Source organism: Aulonocara stuartgranti (assembly GCF_965226115.1).
Source record: "Aulonocara stuartgranti genome assembly, chromosome: 23".
NCBI classification, from domain to species: domain Eukaryota; kingdom Metazoa; phylum Chordata; class Actinopteri; order Cichliformes; family Cichlidae; genus Aulonocara; species Aulonocara stuartgranti.
In genome coordinates, this window is record NC_138958.1 from 26,690,001 (window position 1) to 26,714,982 (window position 24,982).

General features: G+C 40.3%; 1 long non-coding RNA gene across 2 annotated transcripts in view; it reads right to left on the minus strand.

Moving 5' to 3' along the window:
* Positions 1-14,037: 14,037 nt before the first annotated feature.
* The window catches only part of LOC309700062, a 94,138-nt gene continuing 83,193 nt past the window's right edge, over positions 14,038-24,982 (minus strand). For both annotated transcript variants that reach the window (XR_014274562.1, XR_014274563.1), the window contains 2 exons: positions 15,692-15,818; positions 14,038-15,597 (listed from right to left, as the gene is read on the minus strand). This is a non-coding gene — a long non-coding RNA (uncharacterized lncRNA). The remainder of the gene's footprint in view (positions 15,598-15,691; positions 15,819-24,982) is intronic.

Sequence of the window (24,982 nt, forward strand, 5' to 3'; positions counted from 1 at the left end):
CGACGCACGATGAAGGCCAAAATCGGTCCGATCACTCAAAAATCGGCTCAAAATGGGCCTAAAACCGCACAGTGTAAGCCCAGCATTAGAGCAGCTATGTTTGTTCCCCTCAGAGAAAGGGAAGAATGGGAAAAGGAAAACACCTGGCTGGAAAAAGTTAATATGGGCATGTGCAGTGAATATCAGCGCTATGTGGCCAGAAGTGTGATAATATAATTTATTTTGTGTAATAAACAACTGCAAGGATAGATGATTACAACAAATAGATCACTAATACATAAAAGTAATACATAGATGAATAATGATGATGAGTTAAGATGCGTAATCATGGGAACAGGCGGGTTTTCAAACAGGAGCAGCTGATTAGCATTAGAAAAGCTGAAATAACCTCAACTAAAGCCAATTGTACTAAATGCACTAAATGTGCACTGTTACAAGAATATTTTTCTTTCTATTGTTTTCTATTATTTTAAGTTAAGCAGGAAAGAGTTCTTTTAAAGAAAGATTTACTTATATTCTCAAAAGTTAAGCATGACAGGCTTCTGTTTAAGAAGACCTGTTTTACTGTGTTAATGTTGTCATTTTGAGCTAAAAATAAATGGCTAAATGATCACTTGTTTCACATGTGTTCAAATCACAAAGAATATGCATCTACTTAAATCAAATTCAAGTCAAATGGTTAAAAAAATAATTTCACACACAAAAAAAGAGCTAGAAAATTCACCACACTGGGAATGGTGAAGACAACTGGGTCGCCCGGCCCTGGCCACGAGGTGTCCCTTATTTATTTTTCAGGGAGTTGGCAACCCTAGTCGTTAGCGATCACGTAGCTAACTGGTATATAATGATATACCAGCTAGCCCAACTTCAGCAACCCTAAAAAAGTCACTGCTGTTCAGTTTTCTGTCTTCATTTATGTTGGAAGTGATAGCAGAGCTGTACGTTTTAATTTTTCAGAAATCTCTCAGTCAGAATATGGTATGTCATGTTTAGGTGGAAACTAGCGAGCTAACTTCCTGTGAACTTCTAACTCTGTTAAATTTAATAAATTCTGTTTTCATCGATGCCTGGATGTTAAACTTAATTGTTACACCTGGTAAAGCAGCAACGCTGATCATTTTCTTAAAGATGAAGGAATTTAGACCGTTTTCAACTCTCAGTGATGCCGCATTGTTCGTTTGACTTTGGGACCTGAAGCGGATAGACTTTTGGACCCAGATTAATCCAAGTCCGCGAGGCTCCCGATTACAGTAGCCTTAATTCTCCGACAATCCATCAAGCGGTGCAGCTTCGTAGCTTACCAAAGTCATACTAAAACAATTTTGGCAGATTTTTGAGCGCCGTGCACCACATAAAATCGGTTCGAGGTCAGTAAGCACAACCAGAATTCATAAATAAGGTGCACAACCTTTATGCTTTTACTGCACTGGCAGTGTGTTAGTGTGTTTACGGCAGGACAACACACATTTCCGTCGAACCTGCCTTCTTCTCGGTTCCCCGTGTGCCACTCCATTTAAAATAAATCCTGTAAACATGCCTGCCCACAGATGCTTTCAACTGATTCAAGGCAAGTCTTTATAAAACAACAATAATAAGAAAAATTGTTGTTACCTTCAAAATTTCGTAAGAATGCCTCACCCTTAGCTTGAGGGCCTTTTAAAGGGAAGTCTGTAGGAGGTGGAGATTGTTGAGGTAAATCGGGGAACTTGATGGGTTTCCTTCTGTCTTGCAGGAAAGATGATGTTCCATCTGCAAAATGAAAATCTTAAAAAGCTCATTCCATCATAAAGCACCAGAAGGGGAAAAAAATGGAGTTGTGCTACCTTGTAGCTGCGTAGCATCAAGCCTCACTTTTACAGCACTCATACACGTGTTAACAGATTTATGTAAAAGGTTAACTTGCTGGTGTTATTCTGCTCAGGCACTGCCATTTCACCCCCACTCTGCCTCCCCCCCCCCCCCACCTCCCTGGCTGGGAAAAAAAGGGGGAACAGGCGCCCATTTCCCTGCCACCATTATGCTCATTTGTCCTGTCAAGAGAATGACAGGCCGGTTGACTCTTCCCCAGATACGACCATTAGGTAACGCTCTGTCATCTGACAGCGAGGCATTCTGCCGCTCCCTAAAAACCCCCTAATTATTTCCTTCGCCAGAGACAGGCGGTGGCGGGTAGGTAATTTTTAACCTTTCACGTGCACCTGGGGAACCCTCCTCCGGGGAGCCAAGGTGCCTGTGTGGCATTCAGTCATCAAAACATGACCTTTTATGGCCGTTCGGAGAGCAGTTGGCACCGGGTGCCATGCGTCGGCTAATGCTAATGTTGATGACTAATTTATGCATCAGCCGACCGCATCTGCAGCAAGTTTAGGGTAGCAACAATGTGTGATAGAGCAGTGAGAGGGGAAAGGAGAGGAGAGGAGGGGGCATAGCTGCAGAGCAAGCAGAGGTGAAAGGCATTTTGGGGGAAGGGGTGGGGCTTTTGAGACACCGGGTAGCCTGGTACGACAGGGAATTGAGGGGGCTAATTATGTTGCAGGGAATACATTCAGCGTGACCAGCGAGCCTTTTTAGAATTTGTCGAGCGCAATCTGACTAACGTGGCTGACCTTTACTTTTTTTTTTTTTTTTTGACCAAATTGCGGAAGACCACAGAGCATGCAAGATGTGTGCATATTCTATGACCTAATTGCCTTTTTTCTTGTAAGGCCAAAAGCTGCCCAGTACCACCACCATCAAAAATAAGCATGGATGTCACAATGACCCATCACTAGTGCACACCTGCAGAACATTTACAGTAAACCTACCATGAAGTTACAGTAAATGTAAAACATTCACAATACACGTACAGTAGATATAGATAGTTTACAGCAATGTACAGCAGATATAGAATGTTTTCATTAAACTTACAATAAATGTACAGTAGCTATAGAAAATTTACAGTAAATATACCTAAATGTACAGAAGATATTAAAAGTTTGCAGAAGACTTACCGTAAATGTATAATTCTATTCAATTTTACAATTTTATTTATACAGCACCAAATCAAAACAACAGTCGCCTCAAAGGCACTTTATTTTGTAAGGTAAACCCTACAATATTACATACAGAGGAAAAACCCAACAATCATATGACCTCCTATGAGCAAGCACTTCTTCTATAGTCTTAAAATGTTTCGAAATACAGGTCACAAAGTGCTTCACTTAAAACACAGTGAATACACTTTGCTAAACAAGCTTGCAAGCCAGTATTAGCTTTGGCTACCCATTTTGGTTAAAAAAATAAAAAAGATTATGACCACCAAAAGAGTTAAATGGTCTGTATTTGTAAAGCGCTTTATTTGGTCCTAAGGACCCCAAAGCGCTTTACACTATCATCCACACATTGGTGATGGCAAGCTACAGTGTAGCCACAGCCACCCTGGGCCGCACTGACAGAGGCGAGGCTGCCGGACACTGGCGCCACCGGGCCCTCTGACCACCACCAGTAGGCAACGGATGAAGTGTCTTGCCCAAGGACACAACGACCGAGACTGTCGGAGCCGGGGCTTGAACCAGCAACCTTCCGATTACAAGACGAACGCCCAACTCTTGAGCCACGATCGCCCTTATTATGTATCGCATTTTATGGTGGTTACATTCTTATACACATTGTCTTTCTAAGCCTGCTTTTTGCTAGCCATAATGTAGCATTCTACCTTAAAACAGGGTGTATACAACTGACTAATGAAGCTAGCTAGCCAGAATTTGATTTGGCTGGTGTTTGGTTAAAAAACAGGCAAGATGACAATCACCGAAATGTAAAACTTGATCCATCAAGATGTAAATGAGTCAGATTATGGTGGTTGCATATACCTCATACATATTATCTGTAGTTTACTTGGTTTCCTTTCTTTAGCCTAAGCTAACTGCCTACTTGCTATAACGTAGCTGTGCCAACAGAGTGGTATCAGACTTCTCAAAAATGAAAAAAAAAAACAAGAATTTTTTGCTTTAACAAAGATGTGTCTTCAACTCCTATTCTAAACATGCAGGACAGTTATAGTCATCTGTGTCTGGGTTAGAAATATGCTTGCGTATTTTTCACTTTTTTCATCAGTGTAACAGAGGATATAAATGGGTGCAAAGGAGCGAACGCCTCCTGCACTGTCAGCCCGCCTGAGAGCGATGGCGAAGGTGATGACAGAGACATTTATGAGACGGCGGGACCTCGGGCTCTACAAAAAAAGGCGAGGGGAAAAAAAATGCTCATAATATTCCCCAAAACTCCTGAAATGTCCATAATTTCTTCTTATCGTGAAGATGGATTTCAGGGTGAAAGTAATCGGATCAAAAGTAAGTGATGGCGCTATTCTGCTTGAAAAACATAATCTGTACGAATCAGGCCTTGTGCGCATTTGCAAACACGTCCTCCACTCTCTGCTTCCTGCGCATTCACTGTCAGCCGGGGAACAAGATGAACTCTTTGTTTAGACAAAGCATGAAAATTGTTTTCCCTGCAAAGTGTGACACTAGTTTTTCCTCTTTTCTCACATTCTTGCAGGGTTGGGGAGGAAGAGAAAGGTCACAGCGAAGTGTTTCCCTCGGAGCGTCGTGGCGCAATAAAACACAAGTAAACACAAAGCAAGACGGATTCAAGGCGCCGTACGTCCACGCAGCCATTAGTGATTTATACTCTGTTTCTAATCCCTTGCTCGGGCCGCCCCGCTGCCATTAAGCTTCAAAATTACACGTTCTATCACAAGCAGCCGCTCTCACCTGAGTATTGGATTACTGAAATAAAATATGAATAATTAATACTGAGAAATAGGTTCCTGGCAACAGGAATGGCTGCAATTTAATAATGAGCATTATGTTTCTTGTGCTTTTTTTCTTCCCCTCCTTCTCATCCTCTGGTGTCGTTTGATCTTCTCGGGTATCTCCACCAAGGGAGTCGCTGCCTCCTCTTCTTTGGGCAGCATTGGGGCGAGAGACCTGCCTTCCTCCTGTGTTCTTTATTCTCCGTCCTCCTCTTCTTCATCTTGGTTTTCTTTTTCTTCTTCTTTAATAAGCTGCCGTTAAATAAATTAGAAAATACCCACCCAGGGGTGATCAGACGGCCACAAACCCCTGTCATCTGTCTCCTGGCGCTGCCAGGCAAAAGAGAGCAAGGGAGGGGAAGGAGAAGAAGGGAGAGGAGAACAGCCAGGATTTCTTCTTCTTCTTCTTCTTCTTCTCCTCCTGCTTCACCCTCTTCATCTTCTTTTCCTTTCCTTCCCCTGGCTTGGTATTCTGTCAGAGGTGAGCGAGAAGAAGAACAGACCACCGAAGGCGATTAAAAAAAAAAAAAAAAAATCCATGCATCCATATTTATTTAATGCGGCGAGAGGATACCGAAGGAGGAGAGGAAGGAAGGGAAGGAGACAGACAGACAGAGAGAGAGGAGGAAAAAAACTTTGCTACATATGGAGTGCTTCTTACAACTAATCAGCAGACTGTTGGTGATTGGGGCCGCGGGCGCCAGGTTGGCTCGAGCCAGAGTTAGCACAGTGCCCAGGTCTTTGCTGCAGGCTGCACAGGTTGGCCTCAACTCTGCTGGGGAGCAGATGGCGAGCCAAAGCTTGTAGTCACACTTACCTTCCCCACTAAATCCCTAATCCCTCCGTGGACGCTCCTCCAAGGCAGGTTTTTGGAGGCAGAAATAGGGGTTACAATCTGGACCGGTGCGGCGCCTGCCAAAACACTCACAACACAGAAATGCAAATTAACTTATTTGTGTTGTCCGCCGGCCAAGGCGCCGCTTCTTTTGCGGGTAATTAAGATACCTTGAAAAATATTTGTAAAAGATCAATAATCAGAAATGGACAAATAACAATGCAGAGGAAAAGAGCAGGAGAGAGAGAGAGAGATGGGGATGTGGAAGTTGCACGGACGCTGCGTTATGTGATTTTTCTTTTCTTTTCTTTTGATTCTCCAGCATCAAACCAGCCTCGTTATCACCTGAAGATATGCTCCTCAGGTGTTTCTGCCAACAAATACAACATTTCTGCAGCATGTTCCTTTAAAGGCAGTACTTTGAGGCCACACACACACACACACACACACACACATAAAAACCCCAAGCGCCTCCTGAATCAGTAACTGTTAGAGGAGGCGTAGGAGCCTCGGTGACACCTTTCAGCTGTGCTTGTTGGCTGGTGCTTAAGCCACACACACACACACACACACACACACACACACACACACACACACACACACACACACACACACACACACACACACTGTTATTAGCCTTGTGTCAGCAGCACTAAATGGGCTGCAGATGTTAATGCACCGTTTTAGATACAGTGGCAGGAAAAAGGAGGCAGAGACGAACCCATTCAGACACAGAATAACTAAATACACGGAGAGAGAAACACATTCATTAGCGAGGAGCGCGCGGCGGGCAATAATTCAGAGGTGATGCATTGTAAACGCTGCAGTTTAAACACAGTGGGCCTGTTTAAAAATCTTTGGAAACAGACAATATGTAGGTTTCACTGCACGATCGCTGGTTTAAGTTTCGGTGTTTAAAACATCTTGTAAGAGCACATTTTCGTGGTTTAAAACAACACCACAGTTTCTTCTGTTAGCTTCTTATCTTGCTAATGGATTCATGTAAGTCTGCCACATGTATCGTGTGCTAATTAACCCTGGAATCTATTTATATTAGCCTACACTTTTCACTACAAGAAATGTAATCTCACCTAACTGGCAAGCAGTTTCATGGCCAGGTGAGGCCTGCTGCCTCATTATTTCAAGACAAATTCAGCCGATGGAAGATTTGATTCCAAATGTTTTCACTCGAACGCTCAATATGATGTCCAAATAGATGTCAGTACAAGTAAAGAAAGCTGTTCTTATTATTAGGCTGGAAAAACGAAATAAACCTAGTAGGCTCTGGAAAAACAAAGTGTGGGACATCTTTAAAAAGAAGGAATGTTTTGAGTAGCTCAGCAACACCAAAAGCTCTGAAGAACCACAAGACGACTAAAGCTGATGATCACAGAATTATTTCCATGGTTAGGAAAAATTACTTCACCACATCTAACCAAACCAAAAACACTCCAGAGGAGGTAGGAGTGTCATTATCAGATTTTTATTAGAATCAGGGGGTTTACAACGAGCTGCAAACCACGTGATACACTCAGGAGCAAGAAGGCCGGAGTAGACTTTGTCAGGAAACATCTAAACGAGCCCGGAGAGTTTCTCAGATGAAACCAGGATGAAGCATAGCGTATTATCTGCCACACATGCTGGAGGCGGTGTTATGGGACGGGCACGTATGGCTGCCAGTGGAATCAGGTCACTGGTGTTTATTGATGATAGGAGCAGCAGGATGAACTGTGGAGTGTACAGGGCTATAATCTCTGCACAGATTAAGACAAATGCTGCAAAACTGATCAGACAACACTTGATGGTGCACATGGATAATGACCCAAACCATGCAAAAGCAACCCAAGAGTTTCTCAAAGCAAAGAAATGGGATCATTTTCACTGGACAGGTCGGCCGCCTGATCTGAACTGAACAGAGCGTGCTTTTCAGGTTACTGAAGACAAAACTAAAAGCAGAGAGACCCACAAAGGCAGCAGTAAAGGTCTAACAGGCCACGTCAGAGGAGGAAACAGAGCATTTGGTTTAGTTCACAAGCTCTAGAATTTAAAATCCTAATGTTAAGAACAATCCTTACATTTAAAAATGATGCTGGTTGACCGTGTATAAAAACGACTGCAATTCATGCTTTAATCACATCTTGACTATTTGATTTTAAACCCACTGTGTTGGAGTGAAGAGGAATAAAGTTATTGTCCACAATCGTTTGGACCTGAAGTCATTACGGAGAGCAATGTGCAATCACCAAAAGAGTGACACGCTGGAAACTGAAGCAGCCAGAGCTTTTTCTATGTTCGTGTTTGGTGCAAATGTCCTGACACACACATCTGCTGTTGTCTACTTCCTGTGGGGCTTCCCTGTGTCTGTCTGTCTGTCTGTCTGTCTCCTCCTCTCCTGCTCCTTCTTCTCCTTTCAAAATATACACAACTGCATTATAGCAATTATGTCATTATATATGTACTTTTTCTGGCAATCAAAACATCAGGCTCTAAATTTAAAGAGTCAAATCTTCTTTTCCATATGCCGCTTCAACAGGCCTCCTCAGTGTTTACGCTTGGGTCAGTGCCCAGACTGCCCATTGGCTAATCTGGCCTCGTGGACTGTGCATGCAGATATTTTAATTTATTGAAAGCAAACAAAGGTAAATATCAAAAAAGGGTCAAATTAAAATTATTCAGCATATTTCCTGCTTGCTGTTTGTAATAAGCATGTTGCTTATGTGTTCGACACAGTTTCGACATTGACATTTTTAAACAAATTCAACCCAAATTAATACTTAAATACTCCTAAAACGTAGCAAGATAATAATAATAATAATAATAATAATAATAATAATAATAATAATGTAATAATGCTTAAAAATTGAACCGTTTATCTGACATAAACATGTCTGTTGAATGATTATAAATGAAAATATTGATTTGCAACCTGTTTTAAGCAAGTTTATTCAGCTAGCTCTGTTTATTCTCTAAAGGACGTTTTCTGTTTCAGTCACTAACTCAGTACACTGCTCAAAAATCTGCCAGTAAAAGCTGCTTCTTTCTCTTACTGATAGCAAACTGTTCTGCTGTGCGGCTGTCATACGCCCCTCGAGCAGCGCTCAGTGCTGTACTGTAAGTCTGAGAGGGTCTGAAAGGCCTCTGGGAGCAGGCAGGCGGATCAAACGACCTCCCCAGTATCCGACCAGATGTCCTTACTGGGACGGGTTCAGATGGTCCCAGCGAGCAGCGAGGGAAAGGTCAGAGTCACACAGTGGGTTAAACTGGACCCATCATGAAACTGGCCCCGGCTGCAGGCTTGTGCAGCACCGCCCCGCTCATCGGCAGGGATTATTTCAATTAAGGCTCACGCTGGCTGAACGCGGGATTACAACAGGGTTTAGAGTGGCAGGACACATCTGAACACAGCACATGGTCAGCCAGTCAGCCGCTCCCAGGGATTACATGGCTGAAATATGACAGACAGGCAGCCATAATTAGCACGAGTATGGGCAAAATGAGAAGTGGCTGTAAATAAATGGGCAATTCTATGAAGAAAAGAAAAATAAATACAAATACTGTGTGGCTCAGAGGCTTTTTTAAATAACTTAGTTACATTTTTAGAATTCCTTATTGTAATAAAGAGTAGTTTTAAAAATGAGGCATTAAAATAAAAATATATTAAAAAAAAGTTTTTGCAGCAATATTTAAATGTAGGCTTTTCAGCCTCGTTACTTTTATTATAAGTACTTGAATTTATTCGTGATTGGTTTTTCAGGTTAATTTCAAGTAAATAACACTACTACTATTTTGGCACTCCCACATGCTATAAATACACATTTGCCCTGTAATCTACATCAATATGCTGACCTATATATAGCCATATATAGTTTATTGTTGGTCTCTTCTTGTACTGGTCTTAGGTTAAACATTACCATGTCACGATAATAAAGGTTTACTTTTTTTTTCTTTACATCTTGGCACATCAAACAAACTCAAATTTAATTCATAACTGCTGTAATAGCATATTATATAAATTTAACTATCTGTTTAATAAAAATAAAAAATGACTGAGTATGATCTCTGACCTGAAATATCCCGTATTTCCAGCTCTTCCTACTGTATTTGATTTTGACAATAAAAACCCAGACTCATTGTTTTGTATATAAACTCTTTGTCACTCAGTCTAGCTAAAGTTTGACTACATGTTACTTTTTTCCCTGAGTTAAATAAACACTTTAGAACAATTTAAGACCATTTAATAAGTAAATAACTGCTGATTTAGTACACTAAATCAGAGTCAAAGGCTATAAATATGGCTTACCTGTTGAGCTACAACAATTAGCTTATAGCACGAGCACTTTATCAGTTATATTATTGTCAGTTTTGATTTAGCTACTTAGTAGCAGTAGCATTCATTCAGCTTATGAAAAATGTAGATTCAGTAAGCAGGATAAATATGTTTCCAAATTATGTTTGGCTAGCAGAGAGTCAAAGACTGTGAAGATCTGTTAGTCTAGGAGTTAAGACATTCACATATATGCTATGATCATTATAGCAAGATAATAATTTAACAACTTTTAAGGCCAGATGTGTAGTTACTGCTTTTTTACTATAGTATATTTTTGTGTTTAGGGTGAACCTCTGGTGTAGAAAAAGAGCTTGTCCAAAAAACATATTCAAAGTACACTATGATATTAAGTCACATCTAACCTCCCAATGGCTGATATGTATTTGAAAAGAATGTCTCTAGGTAAATCAATAAACATATAAATATTATCAGAGGAATATCCTGTCACTCAGTGTGCATTATATCTTCAAATGTGTATAACCAGATAAGGAAGGGGTGCTCTCAGAGGGATAATTACACCACCATTTCTTCTTCTTTGCTATTCATAGACATGCTGCCTCTGTTATTGGCAGAGAAGGTAAAGAGCGGTATCACATGCTGAGTGGAGAACCTGTTTCGGATCAGTCATTGATGTTTAGCGGCAGCCGCAGGATCAGGAAAGGTAAAACCAGGCAATGAGCGACTATTAGCCTCTGCCCCCCTCTGCTGAATGCATGGGGTGATTTGGACATGAATTGCCGCCTAACCTGCCTTTAGCATTCACGACAGCCACCGACAACTCCTGTCTGGCATTTCACCTGCGGACGGTCTGGACTGATTGAAATGCCGGTGCACACGCGGCAAAGACTCACCTAATTGGCCCCGGAGTCGGCCCTAATTCCTGATTCTCAGGAAGGTCCACATTTCAAAGCAGCACCCAGATCAATTAATGGACCGGTAATGTGTCTCATTTTCATACAAGGCGAGAGTCTTAGGTTGGGAAAAATCAGATATTGGCTACCTTCAACTGAGCAAGGCAGGCATCAGTTCAAGTTATGTGGAGGAGAATTCGATATGATCCTCAACTGTTCAGAGCAAAAGGGATTTTTTTCTGTCTAGTTCAGATATTATTTTTGACCCGTAACATTTTTTTAACTCTTAATGATTGAGATCTTTCATCTGTAGCACTTCAAGAAGTCTTTGGTTGAGAATAAAGGGAAAGTTTTGAGGCAAGCTTCAGTGTTTTACTGGATGAGTGTTTTTCATGGCCAGTATTTTGGCTTTAGCGACATGTAGTAATTTGAATTGGCCCACAACATACAAATGTTATTCCTTGATGTTAACACTATAATACTGATATGTACAAGTTAGCATTAACTTGTACATAACTTGTACATAATGCTAACTTGTACATATCCTAATCTGTGTAAATTGTCACTAATAAGCTAAAATTAGCTCTTTAGCAGGGAATTTATATATGTTAGTATCCAACAAATACACAACATTCACATAAGCCTAATCTCATAAAATTGCTGCTAACAAATTACCATTAGTTTAAAATATATGTAATTTACTGCTCAAAGCTAATGCTAGCATTTGCATAATCTGTGGTAACTGTTGCTAACAAGCTATTAGCCTAAAACTTGCATAATTTACAGCTTTATTCTAACGCCTGAGTACTAACTACAGTCAAAATTGACCAAATCTGTGTAAACTGCTGCTAGCAAGCTAGTTTTAGAGTGTGTGTAATTTACTGCTTGATGCTAGCACTGGAGTACTAACGGACATGCATTAGTCAGAATTAGCATAATGTGCTGCTAACAACCAATATTGTGGTTTATTGGTATACGAAGAGCCTATAGCAAACTAAAACATCAAAAGACTCCAAGCTGTTCACTTTTTAACCAACATTTAAAAGCATGGTCATGTCTTACCAATACAGAGGCTAGACCATTTTAAACATTGTTGTAAGCACATTTGTTTGGTGTTTTATTGTTATTTGTCTTTTTTTCTATTCTTAAATGTAGAGTTTGTTTGCAATATATTATTTCTGTCACCCAGTTAAGACATGACTTTCACATGGCTGGCCATTTGTAATGCTAGCCTTGCAAATGACTATGGACTATAGAGTGGCTTGGTTATCCTTGCGAATGGAGACATCAAGCATCATAAAAAAAGCATACTGAACGAAGTATTCAGTGCAAGTGAATGATTTATCCCTTAACAGATATCTTGCATGAGCATTTGTATAATCTTTCCTTGATTTACTGGAGGTTATTTTTCTTTTCCCCACTCGTCCTCCATGATGGGGGCAGATTTGTGAGAAAATCCCTGCACCAAAAAAAAAAGAAAAATCCAAACTGTCAGAGACTCGCTAACAGCGTTTCTCTGCACTGGCTCTGACAGCTGTAACCGCGCAGCACTTGAAGGTAGAGCAAGGTACAACTGTGCTATTTTCTCAACAGCAGACTGCTTGAAATATGAATGAGCAGCCAGTCTATACATCATGCTAGCTGACATGTCATATTAAAATTTATGAACAACTTCATCAGAAAGCCCTTTCTGCCACACAGATCTACCCTGACACTGGAGTTACATGGCTGGTTGGAGAGACGGATAAATAGGTGTGTGTATGTGCGCGTTAATGGCTGAGGGTAAAATTCTGTGAGCTGGAAGCTTGTAATTTGTACTTTAATTCAGGGAATTCACAGCCTGATTAAATCTGATTTAATCCTCTGCATACTGACATATGTAGGCCTGTATGCTCCAAAAACCCCAAGAAAAACATGTAACATGTATTTTCGGGTTGAAGCTGAGTATGTGTATCTACCTGTGAAGCATGAAAGTGTTTAAATAAATCATGTATCAAGAGAAAAAAAGAGAAAGTTTAATTCAAAATTGATGCTTCCTGAGCTAACAACTAATAACAGTACCAATAAGAATGACCAAACTCAACAGGAAGCATGTCAACAACTAGTTAATGATTCAAAGTGACAGCAAAAGTGTGTGTTACGTGTGTGTGTGTGTCTGCCACCAACAACCCCTCTTCAGTCTTTGGGTTATGAAATAATACCTGTCATCTGCCGACTGCTGAACCCTGAAAAGAGGGCAGGTTTTCCAGGTCAGCCTGCCATCTGTCAGCGCAGCCCCTCTCCTGTTTTTGCACATTAGCACCTGATTGGTTGGGACCAAGTCAGAGTGGGCAGGTCCACCAGGGTAACAGTCGTGGACAAAGACAACATGGACACGTGCGCACAGTGTGCACGCCTACAAGCGTATGGGACACAAAAATTACCACGTGAGCGAATTAACTTGACCTAACTTTTAATTATCCGCCACAGCGTTAAAGTTTTTGCTGTTGCTTTGGGGTCACTGGTTCAAAATAAAGAGAATAAGTAGGTTTGTGTCTTATAAATCCTGTATTATCTGAGAAAAATGTTCAAGCTTTTATCAGTAAATCATGTGTCAAGACATATAAGATGATATATAAAACATGTGCTATTGGAAGGTTTATGGGGCTCTTCTTGATTTCATCTCTTTAGCAACACACATGTGTAAAAGTGGAAATTATGTGACATTTTGGAAGTAGTTTTAGCAGCTAGTGGAACCAAGGGGTAAGGAGGGTTGGGTAATAAGAAGGCAGAGCCAAGTCATAATTTATTTAAAGAACTCATTATAAAATATTGTGCAAAATTAGCTCAAAACATTGCAAAATTTACTAAAGTTATTAGCAGAATGTGAAGAAATTACTGCTGCGACCTCATGTTAAAAAGTGTGTGTTGTGTTGAAGCGATGCCATCTTTCATTAGGGCCAGGCTGTACTTTCATGTAATACCAGTTTGTACCACAAGACGGTGTAGTGAGTCAGTTTGATCTGCTTTTAACCAGAAATGGTGCTACTGTCTATGGGAGCTTCTTTACGGCTCTGATTTATTCATTTATTTGTTTGTTTGTTTTTCTGCCATACACAAGTCAGAATTTTGGGTTACCTCAAAATTTTGTTTGACTTTTGAGAAAATAAGGCCAAAAAATGTTGGTTTTTGTCACAGTTCGCGAGGCGAGCCATATGGAATTATTAAAGGACCCAAGATGCTGCACAACTGAGGTGAGGAAGCTTTATTGATGGAGCGTGCTCAAACAACAAAGGCGAGGGTGGCAAAAAACAGGAACGAGTAAAACCTAAACTGGGAAAACTAAGCATAGAAAACAAACCTGAAACCTAGAGAGACACACAGAGCTGCAGGGATACACGGCATGACAACAGAGGGAGATACGCAGATGAACCAGCAATGCACGCGCGAAAACACAGGATTTAAATACACAGAGGGCAATCAGGGAATGGTAAACAGGAGGGAGACACGTCTGGGAGTAATTGGACATAACGAGACAAGGGGAAGCGAAACTAGAAACACTAACGAGAGACGCAGACCTGCAAAATAAAACAGGAACTCACACATGCAAAGACACAGAGTAAGGAACACGGACTTTACACAGAGGAAAACACAGACAGAAATGGCTCAACATTAAACTGAGGAAGAACAGAACCAAAATATATCACAACAATAGAAAACACAAAACACTGGGTGAAAGACCCAGGATCATGACAGTTTTGTTGTTGTTTTGTTGTTGTTTTGTTTTGTCTCAGTGTTTCGTGGGTCAAAAGGGATACTTCTTGTTCTTTCTTTTCACAATAAAATTCCAAATATATTCTGTTTTGGCACAAAAACATTCTATATGGCTAATTTTGTGATACACGAACCAACGGTTTATTAAAATAACTAAGATAAAAAATATCATTTTTATTTAATGTTATTTTGTTGGTACTGCAAAAGTTACACCAATCATATTTTTTATTAGTCTGTATCTCTGAAGAGACACTAATTAACAATAAAAAGTGTAGCTTTAATCCAACCTGATGGCAACCAAATCAAGGTTAGCACCACTTATATTTATATTTTAATTGACTGTGGTAAAGCAATTCCCCCACTGGGATTAATAATAGTTACAAGGTACGTAATATATATCAGCAACATTTTTCCAGCTCCACCTCGGGGGTCCCAGGTCGGAAAAGATGTACAGTCCCTCTTCAGCAGAAAACCAAATGAGCGCTGTGGTGTCGATACATCAGCAATCAGCTTGCAGTTTGTCCCTCCAAGTCACGTGATCTGAAAATAAACTCGCACTTCTACTATCAGAACCAAATGTGTGTAAAAAAATACACGAGGGTTCAAATCCCATCCTCGTCAAAGGCTCCTTCCACTCATGTCAGTGCACTTTGATCAGAGTTTGTGGCTGAGTTCAGCAACCACCGGTTGCCACGGGGTCAGTAACCATTCTGCAGGGCTGACGTGTTTTTGCTGTCTACTTAGCAAGGGTAAAATGAAGCCAAAGCCATGTATGCAGAATCAGAAATGTCACAGTTTAAGATTTAAGCTCATTTGGACTCTTTAATCTTCATCTGTGAAACAGAAACTTGTAAAAGGAAGTTTATGCTACTTACAAAACACACATAAGCTTGTATGTTTGGGCCGTGCTGTTGATGATTGTCCTACAGAGTTCCATTCCATTCGCTTCCGCTTATCCTTTTCAGGGTCGCGGGGGGCGCTGGAGCCTATCCCAGCTGTCATAGGGCGAGAGGCGGGGTACACCCTGGACAGGTTCCTACAGAGTTATCAAAGCGTATTTTTGAGGTCTGGTTAGAGGTGTTTGGTTCTCACAGCAGGTTAGTGGTGCGTGGTTTTTGAGAAATACAGACCTGTGGACTTCTTCTTTTCCTCACTTTACTGTAAAGTTTTCATGTGACTTAAATATGTCAGGGTTAGCAGGTCTTGGGTCCTTCAGTCGAGGCATCTTCTGATTGACAGGTGCAGGCACACCTTCATCTACGATAGAAGCAGCATGCACAGATTATTATTTTCTCACGTCTAAAAAAAACAGAAGCTTTATCCATTTCCTGTCTTCTCTCCCTTCCTCCCCCCTTTCCCTTCGCTAGTTCAGCTGTCTGGTCAATGGGACCGGGGCAAGGAGCCAAGCATGTACAGCCAAACCTTCCCCCCCTTCCCTCTCCATCCTCTCCCATCCAGACGGCCTCCTGTTCAGCTGTGACGCTCGCCGCAGGTTCCAGCCAGGTCAGATGTTCAACACAGGCGACAACATGTTCACTCCTCACCGCTGTTTTGCCGCGCCTGCCTGTTAATGCCGCCGGCCCGGCGGTACGAGCTCGGGAAAGGTACAATAAAGGGAATGATTTCGGTATAACAGCCCCAAATCCATTCCACAGGAGCTCAAACTAATGAAGTCCTGCTAATTAAACAGTCATTCAGCGGAGATTTTAAAGACTTCCAGTGTAGCTGCAGTCGGTCATGATGAAAATGTGTGGCTATGCATTGCATGTTTGAACATTTGTAACAGCTTTTTAAAAAAAAAAATAATAGTGCATTAAATGTCTGTTTTACCAATTTTTCTTTTCCTTTCACTTGTTGAATTTGTAATTCCTGCTCACACAATGTCACAATCTCAACTGTATATATTGCAAATGTGCATGTGTTCACTGGGAATCTAAACCTTCTGTATGATTTTGCCAGATTATTTGTGCCTGGGGAGCAATTTTTGAGGCCCTATAATCATGCACACCCACCTTAAATGACACCAAACGCACCGCCCAGCTAGTAAAAAGAAAGTGGGAAAACATGCTGGAAGGGTGCTGGCCAAGGTTTCTCCTTCCTTCGCAGCACATGTTGTCTGTCTCTCAAGCGCCGTGGTGGCCTGTGCTCTCTAGTCAAAGGTGCGGCTATGCTAGCCGCCCAGGTGCAGAGCAGATAGGGTTGCAGCGCATAAACGGCTAATTCCAGCACGGCTGTGGGAACGCCAGCTGCCCCCGTATTTCTCAAAATCTGAAATTGTTTTGGATTCACGCGCCAACAGAAGGACTCGACATGCAAGAGTGAAAGCAGCTCGTTTCCTGTGTCTTCCCACGTCAATAAAATAACTGCTCGGTACCGTGGCAAAACCCAACTTCTGTTCTCCAGCCTCCTCACCCCTCCTCCTCCTCCTCCCCTCCCTGCGTTTGATAGATGATACCGAATGTATTTGAGGCTTTACCACAGCAGAAGGACTCGAGCAGAAACTATGCATATGTTTGACCATTAAAGCCTCTCACAATATTGACTGTACTTCACCAGGAAAGTCAAATGTTCTCGCTACATCTCTGCTTCGATGTATGCAACCTTTAAACCCTCCACACACTTTTTTACTGCAAATGAGCGCGCTCGCCGCTCGAGCCGTAACGAGCTGCGCTTTTCCGAACAGTCCAGGCAACCTTTAAACCTTTCCAAACTTGTCTTTGTTCTGCTTCTGCAGATCCTGCTTTTAGAGCTCATTTCCAAAACATGGTGGTGCTTTGAGAAACCCAAATCATCATTAGGTTTATCAGACACAGCGGATCAGGGTTAAAGAGCTCTTTTGTTTTTTTTGTTTTTTTAAGTTGTGGAGGAAAAAAATAGTCTAAATGAATACAGTTTGTATTGTAGTATTAGCTTGCAAAAAATATGAGAAAAAAACTGCATTTAAAAAAAATGAACAAGCGGTGTTTTTCCATATTTTGTTATATTGACCTTTTATTAATAAAACATATTCAGTTTGAACATATTATCTTCTTACATTTATTTTATTATTTAACACCAACAATCTTCTTTGTTATATTAATATTTTATTAATTTTACTAATTAATTATGACATTTCAGAATTTATTTTCATATATTAAAAATTATCAAAAAAAAAGAAAACAAAGAAAAACAAAATAAATTACAGTTTCAACAACTATGTAACAAGTATTACAGGACACATTGTATTAAAACAGTATATTTATAAATATGTAATATTGTAAACTGTATTTATACAATAGAGCCCCTGTATTTATATAGTGAATCTTCTTTGATGTTTACAATGTATCTCTTTAAATTTACACAACGTATCTCGTTGTATTCATACAAATTATACTCTTGTATTTATACACTGTATAAATACAGTGTATATTACACAACATTATTTTTTAATGAACCCCATTTGTTGTTGTTTAATCCCAGCAGATCACACAGAAGTGCAGCTAACTCAGCAGCACAACAGATCGGTCAACACTCTACGCTGTCAACGACACCGTGTGGCAGCAGGAACACAAGCCGACTGTTGTCGTTTGTGTCTGCGGCAGCTTGTGAATTTTTGGTGGGCAGATGTTTTTTTTGTCGCGCGGCCGTCAACCTGCGAGACAAGATGAAAAGGTTCAGACGCCGCCCGACCTGCAGAGGCGGGGACAAAAGGCTGCGGGGAGAGACGGCTTGAACCAACCGGCCTTCGGGAAGATTTAAGCTATAGACGGATGGATGTGGACTGAGATCAGCAGAATGGCATCTGCTTTACACACCCACACAGACATTATACACACGCACGCAGCTGAGATATTAGCATTCAGAGCAGAGCTGCAACCGAGCAGCTTTCTGTGTGTTTGTTCTGTTTTTAGCAGCTAAAGCACTTAAATTCTCCTTAACCTTTTCAACTTCTTTGACCCTTCAATAGATCCATTACTGCAGTCTTAAACTGTGCAGCAAATCTCATACTTGAAAACCTTTATCTGCTGTTTTCATAAAATTAGGCTGTTCCTAATCTCACCAAACAGTGGCTGAAAACAAAACTCTGGATTGGATTTGAACCTTAGTTCGAAGTCCGCCACCTTAAGCAGACTATCTTAGTCCTTTTGAACAGGAAGCACTTCTACATGTGGTAAATTTGTTCATGGAAAAAGAATCATATAATATAATAAAATACTGTATCTTACTACTGTGAGGTTACGGTACCTTAGGCCTTGGGCACATAGGCCTGGTCAGCGGTTCCCCAGCAACCACAGGTTGCTAAGAAGAAACACGTATTCCCCAAAAAGTTTGCCGTCAGTAGGTAAAGCTGGTTGCTGAGTTTGCTAGCAGACTGCCTCGGTCACCCACTGATGTTGAGTTCCAGCTTTGATACAAACATTCACTAACTTCTTGGCAAGTTATAGGGAAACTGTAAAAAATGTGACAATAATCAGAGGTGGAGACGGCGTGCCTTCAAAGTAAAAGTTTGAATCAAGCAGCTAACAAGTGTTCGCAGACAAGCCAGTGGCTTCTGTGCAAACTGTGTGTGATTGCTGCAATCCCCTTGGTATGTAGGCCTGTGTAAGTGTGGCCCAGACTGGCAGTTTTAAGATATTTTAGTACTATAAGCTCCTGCAATGGAACATAACTTTAACAGCTGATTTGAGGATCTGCTGAACAGTTGGGGAATTGAAGACATTAAAGTATAAATTTGTGAGATCGAGGGCACTTCTAGAGGTAAGTTGAGTCAGCGGTGTTCACATCTGACTGTTCTACATCTACACATGGAGGGGGGGGAGCACTTCAGGTGATAATTGCCCTTCCTTCCTCAACGTATAAATGAACTCTTCACTCCTGCATTTTCTTTCCCACCAATTAGAGATGTCTGTGGTGGCAGAGCACCACATTGCACTCTTGGACCTTCGTCAACAGGGGGATGAGGCGATTCTGTGCTCGTGTGAAACGGTGCTGGCAGTATCTGCTGCTCGCATTCATTCCCATATAAACTCTTCTTCTTTTTTTTTTTTTTGCGGTTTCCTCCCCCAGCGATGCAGACAGCACAATGGTCTCACTGAGCGGTGACGATTAACACATAAAAGCGACACGGGGAATCTCGCTGCTAGATACTAGCGCACATGAGAGGGCAAAGCATTCATAGCATGCCAAGAAGTTCAGTGGGAGCCCCTTCTATCTGATTGGTGATCTTTTGTTTTGGCGTTGCCCTCGATTCGGGGGAACGTGCCCAATCAGATTATGGAGAGGGAGGCAGAGCGAGACGACAATCGCCGTTTTCTATTTACTCTGTCTATCTCCAAACGGCTTCACTTAAGGCGGCCACAGATAAGTCAAAGCGTCTCCATCCTGGTGCTTCAACGACCTCCTCCCCTACTTCCCTCAGACACTGAGGCTGGATTAAACTCAAACTTGAGCACAAGCAGACGATCATGTTTTAACCCCAAACTCCTCCAAGCTGACAGGTAATCACAGGAAGCTGCTTAGTAAAGAACAAAAAATGAAGGCTCAGTGATTGAATCAACAAAATAAGAGCACATTTTGCGGGGGCTGGGATTGTGCACAAGCTGCTGCTTTTATTTTGGAGGAAGCTCACTCATATAAATGCGTCTTTCAGTTCGTATTTGCTACTTTAGCACTTAAAAAATGTGTGATTTTAGATAAAAACAGCCCTACGGAGGCAATTTAGCAGGTAACATGCTGGAGATTAAGTCTGTGAAGTCGCCAGGGTGAAAGAAAGTCGAATTAATGTGAGTTATGAACGGAAAATTCAACGAAAGAGAGATTTCTGCAAAACTTTACTTCAATAAAATTCACTTTGCATCCTTTTTTATTTCTTGTTAAATGTTGAAAAGAACAAACTCTTGGATGTGGGGGCATGATCTTCTTTCTTGAGAATTTATAACACACTGATTCAATCTTGTTTGTTTGTTTTTTTTACTCAAACTAAATACAACCAGAGTCTACAGGGACCAAAATAATAAATTTAAACCACAAACCATCCTAAGACTGGTACTGAATCCTGGTGTGAGATCAAGTCAGAGATCTGTAAAACTGAGCTAACCCTCAGTAATTTATTTGACCTCGGGGGCAGCATACAAAAAACCATCTACACTGGTTATAATGCAACTATAATGTCATGATTAGAGGTAAATATTAAAGCTTTATTTTCCCTTTAAAACTAGATATTTCCTTGATTTTACACGACTGAACTCCTAAACACAATCTGCTGCTAATTGGTGAATTCTTGAAATGTATGTTATTTAATTTGTTTTTCACATAATTGATTTCTAATTATGAGCTCGACCTAAACCCAGCAGCAAAATATCAATAAACGCTGTTTTCTCTGTTTTCTGGAATTTTCCATATCAGCAGCAGTCGTGGCAACCTCCCCGTCCTGACCCCGTCTCCCGTCAACGTTTCAATCCAAGTCTCAGCCCTGGCGTAAGCCCGACATCAGGTAGGTAGGCTAGTTTAAAAAAAAAAAAAAAAACCGGGGAGAGCAAACACGCTGCAATCTCGCGTGTAAAAAAAACATAAATGACTTTGCATAAACACAGGCAGACATATGAGTGCATACTCTACATATGTATGTTAATGGTGATATAATGTGTGCGTATTATGCATGCAGATGACTCATAATCCGATATGTTAATAAATTTGTGTCACTGATTTGAATATTAAATTATGTTTTTAAATATATATGTGCAATTAGATGTAGCTTTTATGGATTATGTGCTTATAGTTTTGAATACGATGCGTTTTTGTACCTAAAAGTATATTTAAAAAATAGTAACTTGGAAATAAATATAGATGTTTTTTCATGGTAGATTTGCAGGTTTTGTAAATTAAGCATTGCGTTTGATGTGTGAACTCAAAGCTTATAAAGTGTTAATCATTTATTTCTGATTAAAGACGACAGCAGTGGTTTTTCCTTGCTTTACATGGAGTTGTGCTTGTTTTGCTTTGTTTGACAGGTGGGTGTATAGTCCAAAGGTCTGAATGTGTATTTCCTGCATGTTTCCAGTGATGTTTTAGTCATTTTAGCTCATTGATTAGGTGTTTAAAGCCTCTGCTGATGAGTTAATGCACAATTAAGTTAAAGAGTGACAAAAACGGGCTAAATGGTTCAAATCTGAGAAGACAATCCAGGTGGAAATACTCAGCACTTCCTTCAAAATATTTTAAGGTTGTATAAAGTAAAATATAATCTGTGTAGAAGCACTGATTATCCCTGCACAACTGAACAGGCAAAACTGACACAAAGTACCTGCTTTAATCTGACATTTTACAAAACTTTTGATGCTTTTTATTACTTTATTACTTTTTATTTTTATTACTACTAAGGTCACAGCTCCCCTTCAAAAATAAATAAAAGCTCAAATATTCCACCACTGAAGGGTTTTGTGGTAATTAAAGCTGCTTCCTCTCCTGCACTGCTTTGTATTTTGATGGTCTAACTGTACAATTAAGGTTTTTTGGTGGAAATTCAGCTCAGAGCAGACTTGGCTGTCAGGAAGAGTCTCTGTGTGTGTGTGTGTGTGTGTGTGTGTGTGTGTGTGTGTGTGTGTGTGGAGAGGGGGGGGGGCAGCTACCTCAAGTGGGATTTATGAGGCAAAGCCCCCTGGTTGACACTGCCACTGCTGGGAGGAGATCCAGACCGTACAGACTGACCGGCACGAGTGCAAAGAGGCAGCGTTTGGGTTTCTCACACCTGACACGTCAGAAGCGAGTTCCTTTGTTTCCCCAGAGGCAGCATTCATGCATCATATAACCCCAAATTGCACTCGTATGCACCTCTAATGAGTGCGCATAAAAGAAAATACGAGAAAAAATAACAATTAGTAGTTGTTTTATGGCTGCTTTTATTGTGCAGTTCCCCTGTAAAGCATCATTTATCACAATATTATATAACCCAAAGCTAAAGTTGGTATTCCTCACTTTAAAAATTGTTGTATTTATTGATAACTGCACCTCAGAAGTGGTGTATGCTTTCCATGAAAATCAGCGTAGAGCCACGTGCCTCTATCGTATGGGACGACAAACTTTTAGATAAAATAATATACATGTCTCTGAGAAGGAAACACGTTCTATATTAAACTCTATTACTGTAAATATCCTTATGTACACTTATGAATATGGAAACGTGTTTGCAAGGCTGTGGATTTTCACTCAGATGATGATGAGAGTGAAATTTTGCAAGTCTGCGCTGGTGCATAATCGCTCTACCTCCTCCAAACAGTTCACGAGGCAGCAGCGAGGCTTCTTACTGGTTTTCAGCAGACGGCTTCGCATCACTACCACAATCCTCCTGGCTTCTCTCCATTGGCTCCCTGTATTGATTTGAACATTTCACTGATCACTTTTAAAGCACGTCAAGGTTTGGTTCCAAGCTACAGAGCAGCAATATTGACCCCAAGTGAACCAACTTGCAGCTTTAAAGCCTCAGGTGCGGCCCCAGGGGTCTTAAATCAGAAGGTGATCTCACCGAGGATGACCTCAACCTCCTTAAAATACATTTTTATAAGCTTCCGATGTTGTCTTTTAGCAGGTTTTACCTTTTATTTCTGTTTATATTTCTTGTTTATCTTTTGTTTTATTACCACTATTGCTTTTATTCTTTCTTGTTATTGCTTTAACACAATCTTACCTTTTTGCCAATTTTAACAAATTCTTATAGACTTGGGTTTAGGTCATATGTCTTATGTTAGCAGCTTTTCCCCCTCAAATGTCGTTTTACTTTTTACTGTTCTGTTGTTTCCCTTCTTTGAATGCTGCTATTACTTTTATTTATTTATTGTTGTTTCTTTAAAAAAATAGCTTTTTGTCTTTATTCATCTTTTTTTTTAGCTTTGTTTTTAATTTGCAAGTCTTTTTTTTCCCTTTAACTGTTTTTCTTGTTTTTTATTTGTACTTGTGCTGCATACTTTTACCCTCGGCCATCAAAAAACAAATTTAGACATGTTTTGTCTGATGTTGTGTTTTAGGATCGAGTTTTTATAGTTTGTGTATTTTTAAAGGTCTCTGACTGTTACTGTGACTTGTGTTGACATTTTCTTTTACACTGATGTTATTGTCTTCTTGGCTCTGCTCTAACTTAATCTTACCTCTTGCCTTCGTTAAACATATTTTTTTTAACATGTTTTTATCTTATAACATCTTCTTACTGTTTTTTCTTTCTCAGTTGTCTTGTTTATTTTTTACTATCACTATCATTTTGATTTTTTTTAATCAATATTGATATTTATTTCATGTTTTCCCTCAACTTAATCTTCTCTTTTGCCATCTTTAAAGATATTTTTCAACAACTGGTTCTGTACTACAATGAAAGCTCGATGTGCCAGCGGTCACTGAAGAACTCTGGAAGGTTGATGTCGTTTCATTGCTACTGTAAAATGTGCAAAACAACAAAATCCACTCCCACTGAGTGTGTCCAAACGTCTGACTGGCACTGTGTTGTTGTTGTTTTTAAAATTTTTACTGGCTTATTGCTTCTGTTATTTTATTGGTATTTAATTAAAACATTGAGATTTTTTTTCTGGATGTTTTAATTTAATTTGCCATCTCAAAACCTTTGCAGACTTTCTGTGTGTCACTTTTCAATGCTTGTTATTTCTATTGTATTGGTATTTTTATTGACAGTTGTTTACATTTCATCTAGTTTGTATTGATGACCTTATCCTTCTTCTGCTTGTCTCTCAAAGCACCTTAAAAATTATTTCTAAGGTGCTCAACAGCATCATTAAAGTCATTATCATAGTATTTAGTTATTATTTAAAAATAAAAAAGATAATCCTTATAATAATAGGTCTTAATGGTGATAGAAAGCACATCTTTTGGGGTTGGTGTTAGTTCATTTTTAGCTCACATATTATGAGCTCTGTTAAATTTCATCAAATATTCCAAGTATTCACTGTTTAGCCCAGTTTTTCTTCCTCATCAAGACAGAAAAAGCTTTGATATTTAATTTATACCATCGTCGGACACTAAAAATCCTCCACGGGTGAAATTATTTAAGAGTTGGAAGGACTGTAAAGCTACAGAATAACAGTGACGCTGTGCATTCAGTCATATCCGTGTTTAAAATCGAATCAAAAATCCCGGTTTCTTATTTTTTTATCCTGCTGTGGTGCTCGAGGAGGCGCCTTTATGTGTGATTTTTTTTTTTATTATAGGGAGTCAACATGTGTCAGTTTAATCTTAAACAGCAGAGAGTGCGAGCAGCGTTTGGAGGCTGAGCAGCCACGGTGAGAGACGTTTTTTAAACTGTAGGGTGCAGCAGTCGTCTTTCAAACAGGACGAGCCAGAGCCGAGGAGAGAGCTGGAGGTTGGAGGAGGCAGAGCAGACCGAGGAGGCCCGAACACAAGATCCACAAACGCTCCGGAGTGAAGAAGAGGAGGAGGAGAGA